Source organism: Hyla sarda, chromosome 7 (genome assembly GCF_029499605.1).
Source record: "Hyla sarda isolate aHylSar1 chromosome 7, aHylSar1.hap1, whole genome shotgun sequence".
Classification (NCBI taxonomy): domain Eukaryota; kingdom Metazoa; phylum Chordata; class Amphibia; order Anura; family Hylidae; genus Hyla; species Hyla sarda.
In genome coordinates this window covers 170,257,111-170,269,649 of record NC_079195.1, presented here as the reverse complement: position 1 = coordinate 170,269,649, position 12,539 = coordinate 170,257,111, and the positions used below count along the sequence as shown (strand labels likewise).

General features: G+C 43.0%; 1 protein-coding gene and 1 pseudogene across 2 annotated transcripts in view; both read right to left on the bottom strand.

Annotated features, from left to right (window-relative positions):
* ADK (adenosine kinase) overlaps positions 1 to 12,539 on the bottom strand; it is a 343,651-nt gene that overhangs the window by 82,621 nt on the left and 248,491 nt on the right. The gene's annotated exons all lie outside the window — the stretch shown is intronic.
* Positions 10,576 to 10,735, bottom strand: LOC130283551 (U2 spliceosomal RNA; annotated as a pseudogene).

The following is a 12,539-nucleotide window of genomic DNA, read 5'->3' as shown; positions in this document are numbered from 1 at the left end:
TGAATTCAAGTCATGCCCCCATTTACCAAGGTCATTCCCACTTTTCTAGCAAGCCACAGCCCTTTGTAGAATGTTGCTCAAAAGTGTCTGAAACACAATGAAAATGTGGTGTAAATCCAGGTTCACTATTAGTGCCTTTGAGCCACGGATGCTTTGGCAGAAGCTCAAAACCGGCTGCTGATTTATCCTTGCTTGGATTGGCAAGGGCTCGATTCAAACCAATGGCCCAGATGTAGTCACCTAGATGGACATTTATCAACGGGTTTAGTCAGGTTTTCTTTACTATAATTGTCGCAAAATTGTTGCAATTGCGACTACGTGTGTTTTCGTGCGACAATTTGCATGAAGAACAAGAAAAGCAAGAAAATTCAAACTTGCTTACGTAGTAAATTTTTCAAAATGGATTTGCTTTAGTTGGGTATTTATCAACTGCAACAGTCGCAACTGCGCAAAAAAAAGGTTAAAAATTGACTAAATTTACTCCAGCTCAAACATGGAGCAGAAAAAGCTACTACCAAAGTAAAAAAGGAAAAATTGCTTACGTGAAAGAAAATTAACAGGCTGAAAGCAGTTGATAAATAAGTCACACATAAGCAAAAAAAAAGTAAGGAAAAAATTACTAAAAAAAAAATAAAAATACATAAGCAAACATTGATAAATGTCCCTCCTAGTGACTACAGTTTGGGTCATTTCCTGAGCATTTCAGGGTTTTGGCTTGAGCTGAGAAAAGTGTCTTCTGTGTCTTTCAAAAGCTGCCAATTACCCAACAAAAACAAAGGAAAAAAATGTAGATATAAAATCTTTTTTTCCTATAGATTTCTAGCTAATGTGTTTAAAAAAATAAATAAATTAAATAATGCAGTGTATTTATACTGAAAAATACCACGTGCCAAAGCACCATAACATTTACTACTAAAGTAATAGCAACACGGCAGACTTATTCACTGTAATCTAGTCTGACAGGAAAAAGTGTGCAAAACTGCAACAAGATCAGTTAGTAAATGTTGCCCAAGCATAAGTTTACATGTACAGGATCTATTGCATGTTTTGTGCAGCTGATTTTTTTATCCATTAACTTCAATGGGTAGCAAATTAAACTACAGAAAATATGCAGCAAAAATATGCAGCAGATCCTGTACGTGTGAGCGCACGCTTAGACAACATTTACTAACTGATCTTGTTGCAGTTTTGCACACTTTTTCCTGTAAGACTAGATTACAGTGAATAGGGCCCCAATGGGAAAAAAGTTGACTGACCATTCAACCTCTATGGAGAAGGAAGGTGCATGTATTCCTGCTAACCAGCTGAAATTTGGGGCCCCTCACTCTTGTTTATGGTTGGCTCCTCTCCTCTCTAACTAGCAATTAAAACAGAAGTATATAGCGTGCATTTTGCTTACAGATAAATAGCAGGATTTATACACTGCTACTGTTCTCTGTTACGTTTCTGCTTATCATGGATACGATGTTAACAAATGTATATGATGGAATGCTCTATATTTATAGAGCTAATTATGTTCTCTATTAGTCCAATCATCTCTTTGTGAATGTCAATGTGATCAAGTGTTCCCTTTTAAGTTTGCACTTGGGAAAAATCAGCACAATTATTTCCAATTAAAGTCAGAAGCCTGGAGCCGAGCATCCTCTATGCTGTGCAATGTCCAACAAGCACTCCAGGAATTAATAGCCTGGACGGGTCATGTGAGTATGCTCTTCATTACAAAGCAGGTCTATGCTACATAAATAAATTATCAGATACCTAACCTGGGAGCTGCCAGAGATCAGAGCGAACCAGCATCTGAAAGCCGCAACTTAATATGATCTGAGTGGGTTCTGCTGCGGGTCTGTTTTTCCATTAAGCATTTATGGGACTTGCCAGTGTTACAAGGGACCCGTAAAACATCTCTATAATCCCACAGTTCCTGTGCATGAATTCAGCTTTTCCCTGGTTCTGTTGCCAAAAAGTTTATTTTGTGATATTGAGTGGAGGGATAATACCAGAGGTGTGATGTTATTTTAACAGTGAACAGACCTAGCAGCTGAGCTGCTGAAACCAAAGAATTCTTTTCAGAGCCAATAAAATGGCTGCACAAACATCTGCATTAAATAAGATCCGAGCAAATAGTACAATGAAGAACAAGAAGAGGGTAAAAAATGGGGGGGGGAGGTGAAGGTAGGTGCACAACTGCAGAACAAAAGACAAGAAAGGAGGATGGGTAGACGAACAGGATGTGGGAAAATGCATCTAGTAAGGCTTAGTGCAAAAGCAAACGGGAGGAGGGGGGGGGGGGCGCAGATCATGAGGTGAAAGAATAAAATCTTTAGTCAGGAGAATTTTATAATCAGTGATTAAAAACCAACAACCTCAATGTTCTTCTACACAGGAAATAGTAACCAATGACTACTTTGGAAATTCAGACAGTAATAGGGTGGGTTCACACCACGTTTTTGCAACACAGTTTTTTGATAAAAAAAAACAGATTCCTCAAAACCTGACTAAACTATCAAAACGTGTGTACAAAGTTTTATCTGTATACGCTTTGAAAAGTGATGTCCGGTTGCATCCGTTTTTTTAAGAAAAAAAACGCATACGTTTTGAACTTTTCACTCCATTATGATTAAAGTTTTACTTGTTTGATTGAAATTCCAAGAAAAAAAAACAACTGTGCAAAGTCAAAAACCGTATGGTAAAAACTGGATGGAACCGTACACACACAGTTCTGTACGGTTCCCATTGACTCCCATGTAAAAAAAAAAAAAAAAAAAAAAAAAAAAAAAAAACAGGTCAATATGGTTTTTCACCTGGACCAAAAACCGTGGTAGGCCACGGTTTTCTGTCCAGAAAAGAAAAGTAAAAAACCGTGCGGTGTGAAAAACGGAGACAACTGTATGCAATATGGTGCATACGGTTTTGAATGGAAAGTCTATGGGCACGGTTTTCTGTACAGTTGCATACGTGTTTTTTTTTTTTTTTTAACTGTGTGAACCCACCCTTATAGAGGCGATATTTGCCCTCTGACAGGTTGCACATGAGTTAGGATCCTATGGAGTTTACTGCAACTCACTGGAAACTAACTGCTTCTTTGGAACCGAAGTATTTGAGAGACAAACCAGTATGGAAACAATGAGGGCCACAACCATGCAATGCTGTCCATGGTATATCAAACAGGAGGCACCCAGATAGAATACAAGTTTCCATTTTTTTTTGTGTGTGCGGAGGAGGTACAAAAACTGAAGATGGTAAAGACCCCAGTGATTGGTTACAGCAATTTCGCACACAACCACTCCCTCCTTCTGCAGACCATCTGTTGGCTTTAAAATAGCTGTAAACCATGCTATGATCACTGGCATCTGTATCCACTTAAGTACAGTGGTCCCTCAACATACGATGGTAATTCGTTCCAAACGACCCATCGTTTGTCGAATCCATTGTATGTTGAGGGATTCGTACAATGTAAAAAGTGCATTTAATACTCACCTGTCCCCGCTGCTCCGGACTGCGTCCTCACCGCTCCCGATGCTGTCCCAGGGGCTCCTGATGCTGTCCCGCTGCTACGGCGTCTTCTTCAGGATCCTCTGGCTTCTCCCGCCACTTCTCAATTGTTCGGGCCTCGCTTTCTGTTGACGTTATTACGTTGCTGCGCCGGCACAGCGTGTGTAGCGACATAATACTGACGCTGGAAAGCGAGGCCCAGACCCTGGATAAGATGCAGAAGATACCGGAGGATCGCGAAGTGGACCTGGAGCAGCGGGGATAGGTAAGTGAACCTGTACGGGATGCTTAAACTGCTATCCGACAGCAGCTTAAGCATTTTGCGCTCTCTGATAGCAGTTAATGCGATGGCCCCGACATATAAAAGCATTGTATGTCGATGCTGACATCGACATGCGATGGCCTCTGAAAGGCCATCGTATGTCGATTTGATCATATGTCAGGGCCATCGCATGTCGGGGAATTACTGTATTTATACAGTGTCTGCACTGGGGGGGGATTGGAACTGTATCTGGCGAGTGCCTCTGTCTCTTGCTGAAAAGGTGCATCAGTTTTAAGCAATTGTGCCATTCGCTGTGACTATTTCTGCTATTATAATGCTGTGTTGTGTTTGTACACACTTGTATAGAAACACAGAGCTTGGTGTTAGCAAGTTTGAGGCACTACCAAAAACAGAGGGAGAATCCGAGTGTTTCACTACAAGCCAAGGGAAACAGCTTATATTTTGGACACTTTTAAACTGGCCGTTCAAAGGAGAGAATGTAACTAGCTTTCTCAATGAAAGACCCTTTCTTGGGAAACGTGTTTTATAGAGTGTGAAAGTGATGAAAGAGGCAGGTTTACATAAAAACGCAGTGAAGTCATTTCTGAAAGTCTCACAACCAATAACTCTGCAACTGTATTCATCAAAAGGCCTATTATAGGACATGTTAAAGGAACAATCCTGCATTTGTAAGATTCCATTTGCCCACAAATTTCAGCCTGGGCTCAACTACATTTTTGCACAATTCTTTTGCTGCAATCCGGAACTGAGAAAAGAACTCATGTTTCTCACCTATGTTATATTAGAAATGTTGAGGATTTTTCTCAGGACCTTTGTGCCACAAAAAAACCCACATACAGTATACTCCTTTTTACATTCAAAGACAACGCTGCACTGAAGATCACTCCTAGAGACAGAAACTAGCTGCATGTAACATTATAATGTTGCCTAAATTAATAAAATAGCACTTTTATTGTTGGTTTAGCCATGCATCTCAATACAGGCATAGTAAAACACCACTAAACACATTTTGTTTTACAAGAAAAACATTCTTATAGAAAAGTTAGTAAAATTTATGTTCTGTAAGCCGATTTCAAGGATTTCACTCGTTCAGACAGATTGAACAAGTTCCTTGCAGTGTTCAGATATATAGGCTTTGTGTGCTCGGTCTAAAACATGTTCTTCCATCAGTCGGGTGTTGAAGTGGCACGTTTTCTTGAGGATCATGTAACTTAAAAGGAGAACTGCGGAATAGGAAAATGATCGTCCATACTGCCGGCAGTAAAAAAAAAAAAAAAAAAAAAAAAAAAAAAAATACAGGTACATACCTTCCTTCGCTCCCCCGGTGCCTCCAGTAACCGGCTCCGGTCTCCGCTGCGAAACTCTGCCGGGGCCGAAAACGTCACACTGCCGATCAGCCTATCGCTGGTGATTGGCTAAATGCAGCATGACTCGCCGACCACCGGCAACCAGGAAGAGGATCGCGGCTGAGGCCAGAGTCGGTTACCGGAGGCGAAGGTAGGTATGTACCTGTTTATTTTTTTTACTACCGGCAATATGGACGATAATTTTCCTATTCCGGAGTTCTCCTTTAAGTGTTAGGCCCCTTTCACATTGCCATTGTGACCCGGCAGTGCAGCGGCAGTTACAAAATGAGGAGTGAATAATGCATTGCTCCTGCTATAAAAAAAAACAATGGCGCCCAACAGACCACTTTATAGTCAATGGGATCTATCGGCACCTGTTGTTGCCCATAGTGCCCTGTCCCAACAATTCGGGAAAAAAAAAAAAATAATAATAATAGGAGCGCAAATGGACCACAATGGCAGTGTGAAAGAAGCCTAACCTTGGCCAGAAAACGGTACTTTCATCATGTATCCAACAGAGATTATAGGCAGTTAAAAAAATAAAAGAATATAAAAAAGAAAAAACTATAAGGGTGGGTTCACACACCACGATTTTGCTATACGTTTCCTGTATCGGACCTAATGTGGTGGTGCACCATCTTGCTGGAAAAACTCAGGGAACGTGCCAGCTTCAGTGCATAAAGAGGGAAACATCATCATGTAGGCCACTGGATATGTGAAATGGCTACATGATGATGTGTTTCCCCTCTTTATGCACTGAAGCTGGCACGTTCCCTGAGTTTTTCCAGCAAGATGGTGCACCACCACATTATGGGTGTCCGGTCCGAGCATTCCTAGATGAACAGTTTCCTGGAAAGTGGATTGGTCTTCGTGGGCCAGTTGAATGGCCCCCAAGGTCTCCCGATCTGACCCCCTTAGACTTTTATCTCTGGGGTCATCTGAAGGCAATTGTCTATGCTGTGAAGATACGAGATGTGCAGCACCTGAAACTACGGATACTGGAAGCCTGTTCTAGCATTTCTCCTGCTGTGTTGCTATCAGTGTGTGAAGAGTGGGAAAAGAGGGTTGCATTGACAATCCAACACAATGGGCAGCACATTGAACACATTTTATAAGTGGTCAGAAACATGTAAATGAAAGAATAAAGTTATGTTAAAACCAACCACATCATTATTTTTCTTTTGAAATTCCCAATAAGTTTTAGGTATCACATGACCCTCTTCCTATCGGAAAAACAAAAGTTGGATTCAAAATATCTGACTTCAAAATGGCCGCCATGGTCACCACCCATCTTGAAAAAAGTTCCCCCCCCCCTCACATATATTAATGTGCCAAAAACAGGAAGTTAATATCGCCAACCATTCCCATTTTATTAAGGTGTATCCATATAAATGGCCCACCCTGTATTTTAATAGTTTGTACAATGACACATGCAGCGATACTAAATATGTTTACCGTATTTATCGGCATATAACACGCACCTTTTAGGCTAAAATTTTTAGCCTAAAGTCTATCTGCGTGTTATACGCCGGATAAGCCGCTGCAGTTCAATGATTTAAAGCCGGCGCTTTAAATCAATGAACTGCCGTCGCTGCCGCCTTCTCTGCTCCTGCCTGTCCTGGGGTCTAGAGCCCTGCTGCCGGCCCTTCTCTCCCCCTGGCTATCGGTGCTGCTGCCCGTTCTCTCCCCCTGGCTATCGGTGCAGCTGCCCCATTGCCGGCGCCGATAGCCAGGGGGAGAGAAGCGGCGCCGACAGACAGGGGGAGAGAAGGGGCAGCGACACCCATTGCGTCTCGCAGCGCATAGCGACGACGCAGGGGACGCACACCGGAGGCCTGAAGCAGCGCGGACCCGACCCTGGCAACAGGTGATTATACAACCGGGGATGGGGGAGGCAACGGGGCAGCAGCGCCCCTTCTCTCCCCCTGGCTATCGGCGCCTCTGCCCCATTGCCGGCGCCGCTTCTCTCCCCCTGGCTATCGGTGCTGGCAATGGGGCGCTGGCACCAATAGACAGGGGGAGAAAACAGGCAGCGGCACAGATATCCAGGGGAAGAGAAGGGCCGGCAGCAGGGCTCTAGACCCCAGGAAAGGCAGGGGGAGAGAAGCGGGCAGCGATGGCCTCTCCCCCTGCCTTTCCTGGGGGCTTCTGCAGGGTCAGAAACAGTGTATCTGGGTATACGCATGCACACACACGCACCCTCATTTTACCAAGGATATTTGGGTAAAAAACTTTTTTTACCCAAATATCCTTGGTAAAATGAGGGTGCGTGTTATACCCCGATAAATACTGTACTTTTATTATGTTTACATGTTTTTATATAGGAAAAGGGAGTGATTTGAACTTTTAACATGGAAGGGGTTAATGTGTGTTTTAAACTTTTATTTATAATTTATGTGCTCTGCGATTCATTGATAAAGCCTAGTCCAGCCAGGCTCCACCTCTATAGTGGATGGCGCTGCGGTGGGGGGTCCACTCTACTAGCCCACCAGGGAGCATTCACATGTCCCTTTCGACGCCGCTGTGAGCTTTGACAGTGGTGATCTAAAGGGTTAGTAGCCAGCCACGGCGATCACTGCATGCTGGCTATTAGCGGTGGCCCCCGTATACTGAGAACAGCAGGGAGCTGCAGCGTACGGAGCGGGCCCTCTCCATACATACTGCTGAGCGCTGTCGTGCAGGGCTAAGGGACGGAAACATTCACCTACCTGTGTCGGGAACTGCATGTCCCGGGCGTCTGGCGATAGGAGTTCCCCATCCCTGCTAAATACTGCAAAAACTTGTTCAATCTATGCCCAAATGGGTTAAATCCTTGATATTGGCCAAAGGGTAGTTTACAAAATATACATTTTACAAAATGTATCTTTAAGAACATGTTCTTGTAAAAAAAAAAAAATAAATAAAGAAGTGTATTTAGTTTTATTTTATATGCAAGGCAAAGCAAAAATTTTAACACTTTTTATTTTATTTTTTATAAATATTTCTATTAATTTGGTTCCAAATATAAAATAATAATGTTTTCATTCTCTGACAGCAGACAACTTGGTGAACAATGATCATATAAATAATATGAGCACCTTGCAAAACTTTTTAATTTGAAGTTAATGCTTTTTGTTATACCTGTAACATAAAACATACAAAGCAGGTTAAAGAGCAATGCCAAGTAGACCCATCTATGTAGCAGTGTGAAGAGAAAGCATACTGACATAAAAATGTTTTTAGGTGAAGCAGCTTAAATTGTGGTTTTGTCATCCAGAATGTGGTCATGAACTGGGGTGCGATCCAGGACCATGAAATACATTTTCTTATTACACCAGTACTTCAGCAAATTTGTTGGCCCTATATAGTAAAGTGCAGGCTGGTATAAAAGAAAGCAGAAGCTCTTGTGTATGCCTTAAGTTAGGATATTCAGGTTTAATGTGGTAAACCATATATAATAACAAATGACCAATTGCTATTTAGAAAAAAAATATATAGCAAATAAGGAATATTCTTAGTGGGACAGATGTACAGTCAATGTTTTAGTAAACTAGAAGATGTCAGGCCTATATATGCAAATACTAGACCAAGGTCAAATCCCACCACTGACGTAAAAGGAATAGCTGAAATACATTGGAAAGAAAAGAAAATATGATAATAGAAGATATGCACATTTATAAGCATCTATTTTATGACTGACAATATTTAAATTATCCTCCTTTATTAGAGGGAAAAATAAGGTCATCTACTGGGCAGCAAAGGAGTTTGGCTCAATTTACTCTCGAAGTGGGGCGGTGAAGTTAAATGTGCACAAGTCTACACCCAAGATCAAAAGGAAGCTTGCTGGAGCCAAATAGGCTCTGGACGCCAGCCGAGAAGCATGAACAGAGGTCATTATTATTCCTATTTGGCATCAAATTACAAAGACATGCTGAGCTAGCCAACTCCCTAAGAAGAGGGCAGGTAATAGTCCGACACCCATGGTCCAGGTGAGGGAGTCTATTCAGTTTGTGAAAAAGGATTATGGTAGCATATATAACAAGCGACTTATCTACTTTATTCTAATGCCTGAAAGTTCAGGCTCATGCATCATTTAAAATACTACATTGCTGAAACAAAAAAACAAAAAATAAAATAAATAGATCAGCATCGAAGTCAATGGCAAAACCAATGTGATTCATGCAGATTTTGTTGCATACTTTAATAAGGATTGACTTAATTTACAGTAAAACAGGTTGAGGTATCCACAACATATCCACAGCATGTCTAGAGTTTACTGTGCAGTTCCCCAAGTGAATTAAGTTTAAAATCACAATTTTTTACTGTTGGAGTAGTACAGAGAGGACCCTACAACAGACATTTTAACTAATATGTAACATGTGAACCTGGCCTAAAAGAAAATCAACAAATTGCTCTCAATGTACATAGAGTGGTCAATCATAGTACCCACTGAAGTAAAAGATGTGTCAGCGCAACCCTATATAAGTAAAACCTTATATATACACAGTATATAAAGGCTCTGCTCTGTGCTGTTTATTCCAAAAATATCCATGTAAAATGATTGAATGGCACTCACTAGTCTTCACTCTGTACTTCGTGTGTACTCATCAAGTGTACGAAAGACCGTGCCAACCACAGAAAATGTTAAACAAATTTTTAAGCTCCTTGTAGCTTAAGAAACTAACCACATTTCAGTAATCCACGCACAATGTGTTTCTAAAATCTCCATATTGCAGCTTCCTCCCTGGTATAATGGCTTGCTGTTTTTTTTTTTCTTTTCTTTTTATGCCGAGGGACGTGCTCTCGATTCACCCAAAGTGCAAGAAAAAGTGTTACACAAAAAAAACGTGCACAAAGGATGCGGTTTAACGCAAGCCCTTCTCCGATAGGAGAGAGGCCCCCTAACAAACCTTACCCTTCGCCTCCGGACCAAAAGGTACCTGCGAGGTTCCAGGTTCGATGTCCCTTTTCGCCGAAGCTACTAGGGGACCACAAATGCTCCCGGCATCCCCCTTGGCGTTAGCCAAGGTATCTGCCCGCAGAGCCGATAACGGTAGGTACCCTGCCAAAGCAGGAGTACCCGGGGTGTTTGCAGGGAGGTGCGGAACCTAATGGCCACACACACCTCCCCTAGACCGCCAGGAGGGACACCCAGAAGGGCTACCGCATCCTGACAAATCCTGTGAACACACAACACGCAAAAAGTGACACAGTGAGACAAAAAATAAATAAGTGAATGTGTGCAGATATACTGCCCGGACATCCGGCCGGATCTATAAAAATTTCTCTGATCCTAGCCAGAAGGCCGGGAATCAAGAGGTGAGTGTCACAAGGTGAAGAGATTATGGTGCCCGTGCTTCAACTCAGTCAGTGCATCCTCCCAGTGAGTTTCGGCACCTCGGGGTCACCACTCCCCGAGGCACAAAAGTACCTCGGGCTCTAGACCCTCTCAGCCTCATGGCGAGACCCGGAGGGAACAGGTCACATCGGGGCAGCCGTCGAGCTGATTCCTCAGAACCAGCCCCGGAAAGCCCTGGTACACCTGCATCCTCCATGCAGCACCCATCCCCACCAGCATGAAAACAGATAAGAACAGATACTACACTTGATCTTAGCCAAAAGGCCGAGAAGCGAGGGGCGGAGCCGTGATGTAGCGATGCTCAGGCCCCTGTATCGCCCGTCATTACGCACAGAGCGAACTGGCTCTGTGCAGTAATGATAGCGCGGTGCCACATCGGCGATCCCGGGGGATAGGGGATAAGATGTCTAGGGGCGGAGTACCCCTTTAAACTTGACTATGGGATTCTACTAGGGAAATCATGTTTTTTAATAAATGCCCCTTCCTGGATCCTCCTACTGCCCTATCTTCAGCAGCATATCAGCACACAAACTGTTCAATACAGTAGACTGTTGGCTTCCCAGCCAGTAGTCCTGTGGTAATGACATGTATCTTTACTTCAAGGAATGTATAAAATACATTCACATATTAATACAGAGGAGTCGGAGTGTCGGAGTCGGAAGCACAGAAAACTCCGGAGTCGGAGTTGGAGTCGGAACATTTATCTACCGACTCCACAGCCCTGCAGTCAAGGTCACGATATCCCGACAGGGTGGATTGGCAGTGGCAACCACTCACCCTTTGCGGTCTTTTTATACTTTAAACACACTCCCTCTAATTACACTTCTCTCCACATCATAAGAGCAACACCTCTGGCAGGTGTATGGATTCCCAGACACCTCGCTCCGAGTGACGTCTTCCTGCGCCTCCCCTCAGCGGCATCTAGCCAGTAAACTGCTTCGGGCCGGGATCGGGACCTCCCCTTCACCGTCGGGGCTTCCCTGATGCGAGGGGGGAGTGTAGGATTATGTTACAATGGGGACGTTCAGCGCGTCCCTACGTCAGAGCTTCCATATATGGTCATGCATTACTGAGCGGCCAGTCTACAGAACACAGAGGTGGATACATCACAACTCCCTCATCTCCTCTAGCGCAAGATTAATCCCTGCAGTGTTATCCCAGGCTGGCATAGACTTGAAGGATTCACCATATAGTTTTTGGCATTCTAGTTTTCCTGTGTGTGCAATTATTGATTGATCTCATATAACTGTGCTGAAGTGCATAATGTTTCTAATTTATTAACTTCCAGACTATCAGATATCACATCCTATCATCCGGCAATATGCAAGAGACAGTGGCTATAGCCACATTTTATGCTAATAATAGCAGCTCTCATTGGGACATGGATGCCATTGATCTACGTGGAAGCCATCTAGTAATATCAAACATGCATTCTTACAGTTTCAGATATATAGCAGAACGTCAAAATTCACATTACATACTGGAGTGCAATATACTTCTAGTAGCCCCATATGAGTTTTCCAGAACTGCCCATGCTTCACCACAGACCCACATAGTTATTAGGATCTGCCTTTGCCACACCTGATATGCTATCGCAGCATCAATACACGTTACAATTATATTGCCAAATCCATTAGTGACGTATCATCATACAACTTATTCCCTGCCTAAGGGTACCCTTGCTGGTGGTTAATAGATGTATCAAGGCGCATATATGATAGAGAACAGATGCATCAAATATAACAAGAAAAATTCAATGCCTCATTGAGGCCGGTAGGTGTCATCGAGTTCAACCTGTAAATCCATTTACATTCAACTTTGAGTTTTGCATCCCAGTTACCCCCTCGCGGGCCTTTCGCCACTGTTTGGATCCCAGTGAACTTTACCAGATTAGGGCCCCCCCATGCACCTGATGGACATGTCTTGAAAGTGAAGTATCCCTTTGATTACAGATATTTTAATGGTCTCTAATTCTACGGATGAATTCTCGCCTAGTCTTCCCGACATAGTCCATGGGGCATGGGCATTGAGCAAGATATATGACACCTGAGGTTTTGCAATTGATGAAATCAAAGATTTT